Source organism: Panthera pardus, unplaced genomic scaffold (assembly GCF_024362965.1).
Source record: "Panthera pardus isolate Hobbes unplaced genomic scaffold, ASM2436296v1 HiC_scaffold_8, whole genome shotgun sequence".
Taxonomy (NCBI): Eukaryota; Metazoa; Chordata; class Mammalia; order Carnivora; family Felidae; genus Panthera; species Panthera pardus.
Window position 1 is genome coordinate 76,192,042 of NW_026527013.1, and position 13,076 is coordinate 76,205,117.

At 43.2% G+C, this 13,076-nt stretch overlaps 1 long non-coding RNA gene across 1 annotated transcript; it reads left to right on the forward strand.

The window, feature by feature from the left end:
* The first annotated feature begins 3,202 nt into the window (after nucleotides 1-3,202).
* LOC109267901 (uncharacterized) lies at nucleotides 3,203-7,508 on the forward strand. Its single transcript, XR_002080339.2, has 2 exons — nucleotides 3,203-3,329; nucleotides 6,878-7,508. It is a non-coding gene; the product is annotated as an uncharacterized LOC109267901 (long non-coding RNA).
* Nucleotides 7,509-13,076: the final 5,568 nt, after the last annotated feature.

Sequence of the window (13,076 nt, forward strand, 5' to 3'; positions counted from 1 at the left end):
TTAGAGGTCCTTAATATTTTTCTTAAATGAGGCTAACCTGACTGATCTCCCTGAAACCATTATAGGGAGGTGGGGGAAAGGCAACTGCTTTCAAAAGTACTGTCTGAAACCCTTGACCTTTGAAATCTGAACACGGGGCCGTTCCCTGTCTGGTAGGTAGGATCTTGGCGGGTACCATTTTCCTTAGGGTGAGTGGGACCCTTTACAGATCATAGAAATGGCACAGATGACAAAGCCTGGCATTTCCTGTCGCCTGGCGCCTGGGGTAAACGCTGCTGCATCGGTCTGTGTGCCTCTCATCTTGACAGGGGCTCAAATACAGCCCTTCTGGGCACAGAAGACAGATTTCTTTTGTTTGAAACGTGAGCTTTTATCTACCTCTATCTCACCAGTATCTTCTCATTCTAAAACCATGTTCCTGTTCATCCTAGCTGCTCCCCTCACTTGGGGTCTCAGTCTTTTTTTTTTTTTTTTTGCAGATGGAGTCTTTTTATTGGGCTGTCTACATCCTTGAAGATGCACCTTGTTTTAGTAAATTTATGGGTGGGGAGCTCTGTGTCTTCAATGGACAGTAACTATAGTCACACATCCGTATACATTTATTCGTGGTTGCAGACAGCGTTTCTAGCCTTTCCCAAACACTTGCAAATATACTTCTTCTTTTTATTCTAACGACCGTCTTGCGGGTTTGGCCGGGCCAGCACGTGTACCCCACAAGGAATATATGAAAAGCACATCACCAGCAAATCCAAAGGCTTGCGTGACCTCACCCTGTTCAATATGATGGCTTGAGCCAGTGGCCTCCCAGTCCAGGACTCTTTCCACTGCTTCGCCAATAATAGCTGGCGGGGGGGGGGGGGGGGGGGGGTAGAGGGAGGGGGGGAGATTGGATGCAATTAATAGGTTTTGGTCGTGGTAGTGACTTGTATTCTTGCCCGGTATTGCGCAAGAGCTGTGTTTCTGTGACATTTGCTTTTATTTTTCTAAAAGGGGAAGGCTTCATCGTCTAAATGACATTTATTAAGGGCCCTTTTGTATCATTGCCTTTAACTCTTAATGCCATTTCGGTACATCGAGAAACTTGTCCTAAAAGATCTGGATGTGAAAGATCTGGATGTCAGAAAAATAATACAGAGAGTGATAGCCTATGTGCTTTGGAAGTACACAAACGGTGTTGTGTTGTCCAGTTGTCTGTCTAGTCTCCCAAGCGTCCCCTGTCATAGCCCGTGGGAGGTGATAGGTTTTGTGTTAAGATGAAGGTCTTTGTTGTGGTTCCAAGTGAGACTTGAGCCAAGTTCCTTCACCTCCCCGACAGTTTCCTCACCCGAAAAGTGCCGTGTTGTGAGCAGGAAGAATAATAGAAGTCAAAGTGCCTGGAATATAGTCGGCACTCAACTAGTAATTGCTATTATTTTTGTGTTCTGGGAAATTAAGGTACTGAGGGAAAGTACATTCAGTTAATATTTTTTTTTTCCCGGAAATGCATTAGTTCCAACATCTAAGTATGTGTTTCTCAAACACAATATCTTAGCCCTAAGTTGTGCAACACTCTTCCCCTCCAAACCTTGTAAGGATCATAGAATCATTTGACAGGGCAGGGCGTCTTTTTAGTTTTCTGTATTATCTTTTATTATTGTTAAATCGTACTGCGTGTTGCATTGCTAAACACATTAATGCTATTATACTTAGTATTGTACTTTGGGATAAAAATCGAGGATACAAATGCTCTTGTTGCACATGAATTATTACATCTCTGTTATTTGCTTCCAAATGGTTTTAAAACAATTTCCTGAAATTGATTTTAAAATAACACAACCACAACAAAAAATAAAATAAGACAGAGTAACAAGCATGAGAACTGTAGACCCTACATGTCTTATATATGCCTAAAAAGATGCTTTAAGATATTTAGCAAATTACATTTCCAGCAGGTTGCAATAGTTACTAACTGTGCAAATAAAACCAGGTAGCTGTGAAGAAATCCATCGTGGGCATTCCTGTTGTTAGCATGTCAGATCCCGACTGTGGAGTGTACTCCCTTCGCACAGAGACTCCTCCTTCAAGAAATGTAAAAGAGAGAGTTTAGTCCACCTTCCTTGGCAGGAATGTGGCTGGCAGTAAAGGAAGAGTTTCCAGAGATTGATTTTTGTTGTCCTAGGTCTGGGGATTTAACCTTCCTTTGTAGCTGAGAAAAGATGTTTTTGGTTTGTTTCTTTTTAATGTTTATTTATTTATTTTTGAGAGAGAGAGAGAGAGAGAGAGAGAGAGAGCATGAGCCAGGGGCAGGGGGGCAGAGAGAGAGAGGGAGAGAGAATCCCAAGCAGACTCTGAGCTGTTGGCACAGAGCCCAATGCGGGGCTCGAACTCACGAACCATGAAATCATGACCTGAGCCGAAATCAGGAGTCAGACACTTAAGTGATTGAGCCACCCAGGTGCCCTGTAGCTGAAAAAAACACGTTAACGTGTTTTTAAATTTACTGTTATTTCACAGAGTGTCTTCATTGTTCTTTATGCTGCACACCCCCCCTCCACTTGACATACACACACCATGGTTCCAGAGTCCTATGAGTTCTCTGCGCTGATGATTCAATTTGTTCACTGAGCGAATATTTGTTAAACATCTAATATGCACCAGACATATTCAAGAAATTATAATAAAACAGGCAGAGTGATGAAAACACCAAAGTACCAGACCTTGTGCTTCTATACTTTTTTTTAATGTTTATTTTTTTGGTGGGGGGGGAGAGAGAGCAGGGGAGGGGCAGAGAAAGAGGGAGGCACAGAATCTGAAGCAGGCTCCAGGTTCTGAGCTGTCAGCACAGAGCCCGACACGGGGCTCAAACTTACAGACTGCGAGGTCATGACCTGAGCTCAAGTCGGATGCTCAAGCCACTGAGCCACCCAGGCACCCCAGACCTTGTGCATCTAAAAGAGAGTTTCTTGGCCTTTAAAGCAGTTGCTATGGGAAGCTTTGCAGTTTTATCAGTGATTTTCCCAGTGGGACCTCTCTTTTGGAACTGTTCTCCTGGGCCAGTATATGTTTATGTATATAATTTCAGTTTTATATATATATATAATCTAAATAAATAAATTCTGCTATGTATCTAAAACATGTAATTTCTATTATAGAAAATATGCAATTTCTGGTATATACATTTATGTTTACTTTTCTAGAAATAATTTCTTTATTAATACTGTGGTGGAAATCACTGAGTCTTTGGAACAAAACAAACTTCAAATTCATGATCTTTCGGGAAGTTATTAACGCCTCCAAGGCTCGGTTTCTTCACCTGCAAGACAGGATTAACGATGGAAAATCATATGGCTGTGAGGATTTACTTAATTAACCCAAAATTGTATCAGGGACTTTGAACACCTAGCTTACTTGACAGAAAAGTCTCTCTGGACGTTTAAAAAAATTAAGCCTCAATCGTACTGCTTTTGAATCAGAAATACCTTCTGTATCACATAGAACTTTTGTGTGCTTACACAGAAGCATGCAGCGATGACCAAAGTATACCAAAGTATACAGCGTTTGGGGGTTTTATTTCTGCCTTTAGGTTTTTCAATTTCAAAATACCATGTGTTTCCAAAGACAATCGCTAAAGGGCCAAATGTCCAGGAGTTTGTTAAGCAAGCACGTGGTCTTTGCCTCACCAATGTATGCCTCCCGTATTGTGGGGTCAGATGACTGTAGTATCTTCTCTGTCTGGACCATCTTTTGAACATCACCAGAATGCAGAGGACCCTGTAACCTCAGGGCACACTCATGGGACACACTTTCCCCGGGCTTCGAGTGAAAATACTAGCTGCCTTAGCTCCAAGTTTCAGTGCCAAGGCCAAGCAGTGCCCAGGAGCCCACCAGGTACCACAGTCTGGTCTATGGCATGATGTAGAGAAGGGATGGGGGGGGAAAATGAGAAAAGAGACTTTTCATTGACTTACATTTTTTAAAAATTTTATTTCCAGTGGAGCTAACACACAGTGTTATGTTAGTTCAGTTGTACAACGTAGTGATTCAACACTTTCATCTATTACTTGGTGCTCATCAAGATAATTTTATTTAGTTTAATTAATTATAAGTTTAATTAATCCCCCTCACCAATTGGACCCATCACCCCACCCAACTCCCCTCTGGTAACTACGTGTTTGTTCTCTATAGTTAAGAGTCTGTTTTTTGGTTTGTCATTCTCTTTTTCTTCCCTTTGTTCATTTTGTTTGTTTGCTTTTTTTAAAAAATGTTTTTATTTATTTATTTTGAGAGAGAGAGAGAGAGCAGGGGAGGGGCAGAGAGAGAGGGAGAGAGAGAGCACCAAGGAGGCTCCACGCTATCGGTACAGAGCCCGATGGGGGGCTTGATCCCACGAAGTGTGAGATCATGACTTGAGCCGAAATCAAGAGTAGGATGCCTAACCAACTGTGCCACTGGGGACCCCTTTTTTTGTTTCTCGAATACTACATATGAATGAAATCATATGGCATTTGTCTCTCTCCATCTGACCTATTTCAGTTAGCGTTACACCCTCTAAATCCATCCATATTGTTGTAAATGGCAAGATTCCATTCTTTTTTGTGGCTGAATAATATTCCACTGTGTTTATACACGTGCACATGTGCACACGCACACACACATCATCATCATCATCCTCATCATCATCATCTTCTTTATTTGTCTATCAATGGACACTTAGGCTCTTTCCACAGTTCGGCTATTGTAAATAATGCTACAATCAGTACAGGTGTGCTTGTATCCCTTTGAATTAGTGTTTTCATATTCTTTGGGTAAATACGGAGTGATGCGATTCCTTGATTATAGGTCGTTCTATTTTTAACTTTTTGAGGAAGCTCCATACTGTTTTCCAGAGTGGCTGCACCAGTCTGCATTCCCACCAGCAGTGCACTGGGTTTCCTTTCTCTCCAATTCCTTGCTAACACTTGTTGTTTCTTGTGTTTTTGGTTTTAGCCATTCAGACAGGTGTGAGGTGATACCTCATTGCAGTTTTGATTTTCATTTCCCTGATGGTAAGTGGTGATGATGAACATCTTTTCATCTGTCTGTTGGCCATCTGTATGTCTTCTCTGGAGAAATGTCTGTTCATATCTTTTGCCCATTTTTCAAATTGGATTATTTAGGTGTTCAGTGTGGAATTGTGTAAGTTCTTTACATATTTTGAACACTAACCCTTTATCAGAGATGTCATTTGCAAATATCTTCTCCCATTTTGTAGGTTGCCTTATAATTTCATTGATTGTTTCCTTCACTGTGCAGAAGCTTTTTATTTTGATGTAATCCCAATAGTTTATTTTTGCTTTGTTTCCCTCGCCTCAGGAGACATATGTAGAAAGATGTTGCTATGACCAATGTCAGAGAAATTACTGCCTGTGCTCTCTTCTCAGATTTTTATGGTTTTAGGTCTCACATCGAGATCCTTAATCCATTTTGAGGATAAATCCATTTATTTTTGTGTATGTTGTAAGAAAGTGGTTCCATTTCTTTCTTCTTTTTTTTTTTAACGTTTATTTATTTTTGAAAGACAGAGAATGACTGGGGAAGGGACAGAGAGAGAGAGAGAGAGACAGACAGACAGACAGACAGACAGAATCTGAAGCAGGCTCCAGGCTCCGAGTTGTCAAGACAGAGCTTGACACGAGGCTCAAACCCACGAACCATGAGATCATGACCTGAGCCAAAGTCAGATGCTTAACCGACTGAACCACCCAGGCACTCCTCCATTTCTTTTTTCTACATGTTGCTTGTCCAGTTTTTCCAACACCATTTGTTGAAGAGACTGTCTTTTTCCCATTGCGTATTCTTTCCTGCTTTGTTGAAGATTAATGGACCATATAGCTGTGGGTTTATTTCTGGGTTTTCTATTCTGTTCCATTGATCTATGTGTCTGTTTTTGGGCCAGTACCATACTGTTTTGATGACTACAGCTTTGTAATACAACTTGAAGTCTGGAATTGTGGTATCTGCAGTTTTATTTTTCTTTTTCGAGATTGCTTTGGCTATTTGAGGTCTTTTGTGGTTCCATACCAATTTTAGGATCGTTTGTATGGAATGTCTTTTCATTTCTTTGTGTCGTATTCAATTTCTTTCATCAGTGTTTTCTAGTTTTCAGAGCACAGATCTTTCGCCTCTTTGGTCAAATGTATTCCTAGATATTTTGTTATTTTTGGTGCAATTCTCTGGGATTTTTCTTTTAAATTTCTCTTTATGCTGCTTCATTGTTAGTGCATAGAAATGCAATGCTTTCTGTATATTCATTTTGTGTCCTGTGACCTTACTGAATTCATTTATCAGTTCTAATAGCTTTTTGGTGGAATCTTTAGGGTTTTATATATACGTATATATACATATATATATATATATAAATGTACATATACGTATATATATATAAATGTACATATACATATATATATACATATGCATATGTATATATATATTCATATATATACGTATACACACACACACACACACACACACACACACATATATATAATATCATGTCATCTGCTGATAGTGAAAGTTTTACTCCATCCTTACCAATTCCGATGAAGAGTCTGAGATTTTAAATAAAAATATTATTTTGGAAAGATATGTCTGGTCAAACTTTCCATGCACAATTTAAAAATCTTCCATAATTCTGTCACCTTAATAGAACTTTTTATTTGCATATACTCTTTCTCTTTTGTGCCTTTTAGAGTTGCAATAATAGCACACGTATCATTTTCCGCTCCACTCTTCCATATTGCATGTAAATATTTTCCTCATTTCTCAGTCTTCTCCTTATTTTAACCTATAGCATGATATTTTCATGTTGTGTTATACCATAAGTCGTTAAATTATTAATATAAACATCCTCTAATTTTAGCAAGTGGAATCAAGGAGGAAGTGATGTGATTTGATTTTTGCCACCCCTTCCATTATCAAAGAAATTCTTGGTAAATGAAAACAGCTCAAATAAAACAACAAATGGCAACAACGAGAAGAAACCAACAATGCTGAACAATGAATGAACTGAATAATCAAAACACTGAAGGACAAAAACACATTTATCTCTAAATGTAGGTTTTGAATGAAAATCCAGTAAGTTTTTCAAACTAGGGGAGAACGGTAGGAAAGCACTTTCTGTACCAATATCAAATTAGTCAATTCAAGACAATTTTATTACACTAATAACCCTACTTCTCTTCTCCCCTCCCCTACCAAAAAAAAAAAAAATTAAGATGAGATCCATTTATGTACGAACTATTACAAACCAAAATCACTTAAATCCAGACGTAACCTTATTATTCTAACAGTATGTTTTAATACATCAGTATATTGATCATAGTAAGAAACGGATTCTTTTAGGATCTTCCATAATAAATGGGGGAGAGGGGAAGCTTGGGGAAAGAATACAATTGGAGGTCCACACCACATGTGTAAATATTTAAAAGTTTTAAGATATGTTCTGCCTTCCTATTTTGACAAAGATACCTTCATAAAGATCTTGACGTCCACGTTTGAACTTTAGAGTTCTCGTAGTTGCATGTCAGAATATGGTGATGAAAACAGCCCCACACCCCTGCCCATGGCCCATCCCTGGTGTAGTCATAAAGCTTCGAGGGCCTCAAGCCGACTTGGGTGAACACCCCAATCCATGTGTCCACATCCTGTCCACACTGCTGCATCAGCCACTTACCGGACTTCCAGGGCTTTTTGTTGGTTTGTTTCTTTGTTTTTGTTCCTTTTTTCCAGGTTTCCTAAGATATATTTGGCACATAACATTGTGTCTGCTTCAGGTGTACAAGGAGATGATTTTCTTTTTTTTTTTTTTTTTAATTTTTTTTAATGTTTATTTATTTTTGAGACAGGGAGAGACAGAGCATGAACAGGGGAGGGTCAGAGAGAGGGAGACACAGAATATGAAGCAGGCTCCAGGCTCTGAGCTGTCAGCACAGAGCCCGACGCGGGGCTAGAACTCACGGACCGCGAGATCGTGACCTGAGCCGAAGTCAGCCGCCTAACCGACTGAGCCACCCAGGCGCCCCAGGAGATGATTTTCTAGACGTATCTGTGGTGACACGATTACCACCTGGTTGTCACACGATCACATGATGGTCCACCCGTCCATCACTTCACTTACTTTTTTCCACTGAGATATAATTGACACCTATTAGTTTCAGGTGGATGGCACAATGACTCAACATTTGTATATCTTGTGAAATGGTCACCACAATACGTCTGCTTATCATCCACCGCCATGCGCAGTTACAGCTTTGTTTCGTTTCGTTTCTTCTTGTGATGAGAACTTTTAAGATCTCTATGCATCAGGCCTGCAGTTTTGCCCACCCCCAGAAAGTCCTCTGTTAGGAGCATGAGGAGCAGATGCTTTGCAAGTCCTGATGAGATTCAGGGATCCTCTGTACCCAGATGTGGTCCAGGAGGAGGAAGGGGTGACAGGGGCTCTGTGGACCAGAGCAGGGCCTTCGAAAGCACAAGGCCCAGGGCACGGTGGTACTGAACTTGCTTGTCTCCTGTCGCTATCTGGCATTTTAAAATATTGGAAGGCTTTAAAGTAAAATTTAAATCGAGGCTTAAAAGAAAAATATAAAAGGAAATACAATAGGCCCATCAACCTAACACCATTTTTTCTTCCTAAATAAATTCAACGAAACACCAAATGAGAAAGCGTTTGGATCAACCCTTCGTTTAGACCCCAGAGTATCATTTCTGAAGCCATTTCCTTTTGTTTCTCTGTGGTGAATCCATCTTTATTGTACCTGTCATCTGTTCCCTCTTAAGCCAGCAATGAAGGGCACATATCAAGAGTGTTTCTCAGCATCTCTATTTTCCAGAGCAACAGTTCGCTGTCGCTAATGACCCCAACTACAGTGGCTGATTGCACGCTGACCTTGGCTAGTCTGAAATCCAATCCGCAGAACCTCTGTACGTTCCTATGGATAGAAACTGTAGGAACAGATGGAGAAGTTGGCTATAAGGAACATACTTATTACCACTGAAAATGTTCTCCTCTTTCCAAGCCGGTTTCCCAACCACGGGGGTGGGTTGAGCCAAGCAGAAGGTCCTAGTGACTCACAAGCTTCCGGAGAAGAAATCCACAGATGGCAACCACTAAGGTCACATTTTCCTCCAATTGCTTAAGCAGTACGCTCTTTAGATAGGTGCAGGGATACTGTGTTGCTAAGCACCAGGCAATGACTGGGTTGCACATTTCTGGTTTCTGTTGTGGTGCCACACGGCACCAGGCAGGGACAGTGAATTCTGTGGTCGTGCGGCAGATGGCATGAGAGCTATTGGTGTTTTGCATCTGTGGAGACTTTCTACTGCTTACTGGTTAGGTGATGCATGAAACTACACAGCCTGTTATTATTTATATTTCATCCATAACTGCACATCTTATTATTATCCATGGTGGGTAATAAGCACCCACTGTGAGGCTGCAAGGGGTGTGGTCCAGCTGAGGCTGTGGCTAACATCCAAGAGGAGAGAGTAGCACAGCCTGGGGGGTTGGGGGGCACGGTGCATGTCTAAGCCCGGGCTCGGCTATAGGAGCGAAGTGTGGCTCTGGGATGTGGCACTGCCGGGGTTGACCTTTGGACAAGGCACACTTGTCTAACGCGTTTTCCACACTTGCTTCTTTACCCAGACTGTGTCTGCATCTTATCCCAACCACCAGCTGACCCAGTTTCCCCTCTCCCATCCAGAAAACAGATATGATATGCATGGTCAGATGTGAATTCAGAGTTCTGAAATGCACTTAAACAATCGTATCAGTGACGAAATTATAGCTATAACTAGAAACACCTATTGTCTCCCAGTTCCTGTGGGTTGAGAAACCAGGGGCAGATGACTTGGGTCCTCTGACCCAACATCTCTCCCAAGACCTGGGCTGGAGTCACCCTGCAGCTCCCTAGGGGCGACCTGCCTCCAAGCACGCTCAGATGGCTAAGGCAAGACTCCGCTCTTTACAAACTATTGGCCAGAAGCCTCCCTCAGGTCCCTGCCGTGTGGAGGGCTCCCGACATGGCAGCTGGCTTCCCTTCCAGCAAGCAAGGGAAAAAGCAAAATGGCAAGAGAGAAGGAGCCTCAGTCTTTTTGTGACATCCCACTACTTTTGCCATATTACGTTCATTAGAAGTGAGTCTCGGTGCGCCTGGGTGGCGCAGTCGGTTAAGCATCCAACTCTCGATTTCTGCTCAGGTCACGATCTCATGGTTTGTGAGCTCGAGCTCTGCTCCAGGCTCGGCATTGACAGCGTGGGCCTGCTTGGCATCCTCTGTCTCCCTCTCAAGCATGCGTGCACACTCACTCTCTCTTTCTCTCTCAAAATAAATTAATAAACATTAAAAAAAAAAAGAGAGAGAAGTGAGTCTCTAGTTCAGTTTATGCTTAAGGGGAGGGGACTACACAGGACATATAGACAAGGAAGAGAGGATCACTAGGTGCCATCTAAGAAGCTGCCCACAATAACGACTCTGCTGTTTGACCATATTGGATTAGAATACCCCGATTCACGTTGCACAGCCACAGGCTATTAAGACAGAGATGATACCCGTGCGAGGCACTCGTGTAGGAAACAACGTTATTATATTGCTGCCAGTGTTCCACTCTTTCCTACCTAGAGTTCCACCAGCTTTCCTGCGAGTTTGGCCACTGGACTCAAAGAAATGCTCTTGGTCACCACCAGAATCACAGAATGACAGACTTAAAAAAAAAAAAGAGCATCTGTCCTCACCTAGCCTGGCTCCTTCATTTCTCAGTGTGGAGCCAGACTGAGAGGAAGTAACTCACTCCCAGATGCACGGCCGGGTCCTGGCATAGCCGGGTCCATGTTAGGTTTCAGTGAACGTGGCCTTGGCTTTAGGGCAGGGCCATCGCCCTGCCTCCTGCGGGAAGCCGGACGCATGGATGGACAATTAGGACGGAAAATGAAATGAGAGACGGTAGCAGGGGAAGAGGAAAGGAGAGCGAGGGTTCTGAGGAAGAGAAGCAGGACTATGGAGGAGGAAACGGGAGGAAACGGGAAAGGCTGATCACATATTCACTGCTGGTACCACTGGGGGGCTCCATGGCTTTCTGATGTCGCTGCTTGGAGGCAGAGAAATTCTGAAGCACCCACCAAAACAAACTTTGAGTGCACTGTCAATGAAAGGGGGGCAGAGAGCTGTGGTTAAGAGCGTGGACAGAATGCCCCGGCCGGAATCCCAGTGGTCTGTGACCTCCGCAGGTTACTTAACCTCCCATTTCCCCCAGAGCTGTTTTCCTCTTCTGTCTTTGCTCCTTTCCTGAATAGTATGCACTCACTTAGCAAACACCTGATCAAACAATTGCTTTTCCAACTAGAATCTGCTGAGTACTTGCTGAGTCCCAGACTCTACTGTGCTATATAGATTGACCCTTAAAATAACTCTGTGTATGAAGTATTGCTATTCTACCTGTCGAGATAAGGAAAAGTCAAGAAGCTGCCACTTGCCTGAGACTCCCTTCCAGAACCTCAGTACCTCTGCATTGCAGGCCGCCTGGACGGCGTCGGGACCGACCTGGACCTCACCGGGACCGCTTAGTGTCTACCTTGACCTGATGTTGCCCACAGGGCTGAGGCCTGAAGGAAAGGAACGGTTCCATGCAGAAGTTGGAATTGTTGTTTCAGGATGGTCCTTATGAGGTTGTCACACTAGAGGATACAGACAGTCCTGCTTAAGTGCCCACTGGGACAAACTACTACACAAAACGAGGGCAAGAACTGGAGACGGCAGAGTGCCATCTTCCCACCTCATCCTTGCCCTGGAAAGGAGAACGTTGACAGTGGCTGGGGTGAAGGGGCACCCCTGGGGTAGGTGGGCACAAGGCAGAGGATACGCGGGAAACCCCAGGACTCTCAGCAATGACTGGGGTGAGGAGGGGGTCGATGGGTCTTGAAGTCCTTCACACGGGTGGGAATGAGGAGGCAGTGAGATTGGAGTATTGTGATTACCGGTGGGTCCATTTGTGTTGGGTAGGAAATAAGGTCACACAATAATAAATGACAAATTGTCCTCCAAGAAGGGATATTTTGTATAGTCAGACATGCGGTCGTAACGATGCGACAGGTATTATTACGGCTAAACACACAGGGACTCAGGAAAGACTTCACGGAGGAAGTAACAACTGAGCAAGTCTGAGAGATGAACAAGTTTACCAGATGGGAAAAAAAAAATGGAGGAATATTCTAGGTAAGAGGAGTCTCCCGTGCAAAGGCTTAGAATGAAAGCAATTCTTCTCACTGGAGGATGGAGACAGAAGTTAGAGCAGATCGTGAAGGAGCCTGCCAGGAGTTCTGGAATTTATTTTATAGGCAACAGAGAACCAGGCCAAACTTTGAAATAAGGGTATCATGAAAGCACATTCTTCTTTCCTCTTCTTCTTCTTCTTCTTCTTCTTCTTCTTCTTCTTCTTCTTCTTCTTCTTTTTTCTTTTTGAAAGGTCATTCCGAAGGAAATTTGGACAATTCATTGAGAGGTGAGAGGTAGTGGGTAAAGATCAGGGCCAGAAGAGGGATGAGACTAAGCAAAGACCCGTAGTCAGCGATGAGAACACGGGTTCAGGAACTGTGGTTTCAGGAACAGGAGGTTCTGGGTGCCTGGAGCATATCAGGCGATGGGAGGAGGAGAGGGTGGTATTAGCAGAAGGAAAGGAAGGCTGCTCCCCTGCGTGTGTGGGTGGGTTGAAGTGGCAAGTTCAAACTCAAGTTAGAGTAGAGCAGAGGAGTAGTCAGGGCCTGGAACATCGCCCTTGCGCCTTTTTTATTCCCGAATCCCTGCCCTAGTCCTGGGGCCCAGGAGAGGAGCCTGGGGGTGGAGAGAAGAGAGGAGGGGCTTCACAAATGTTTTCCTGAGTGACACTAGAGAAGGAAAAAAACTCCATTCTCCAGCTAAGCCTTAGTGAGGGTTCGAGACCGCAGTAAATGGTCAACTGGTCAAGCCGTGTGATGCCTGGCGGTTGGGAGGGAAGTTCTCAGAGGTCAGGCTGCAGACCTGAGATGACTGATGACCTTGAGTGCCAGGCTAAGAAATCCTGGACCCCAT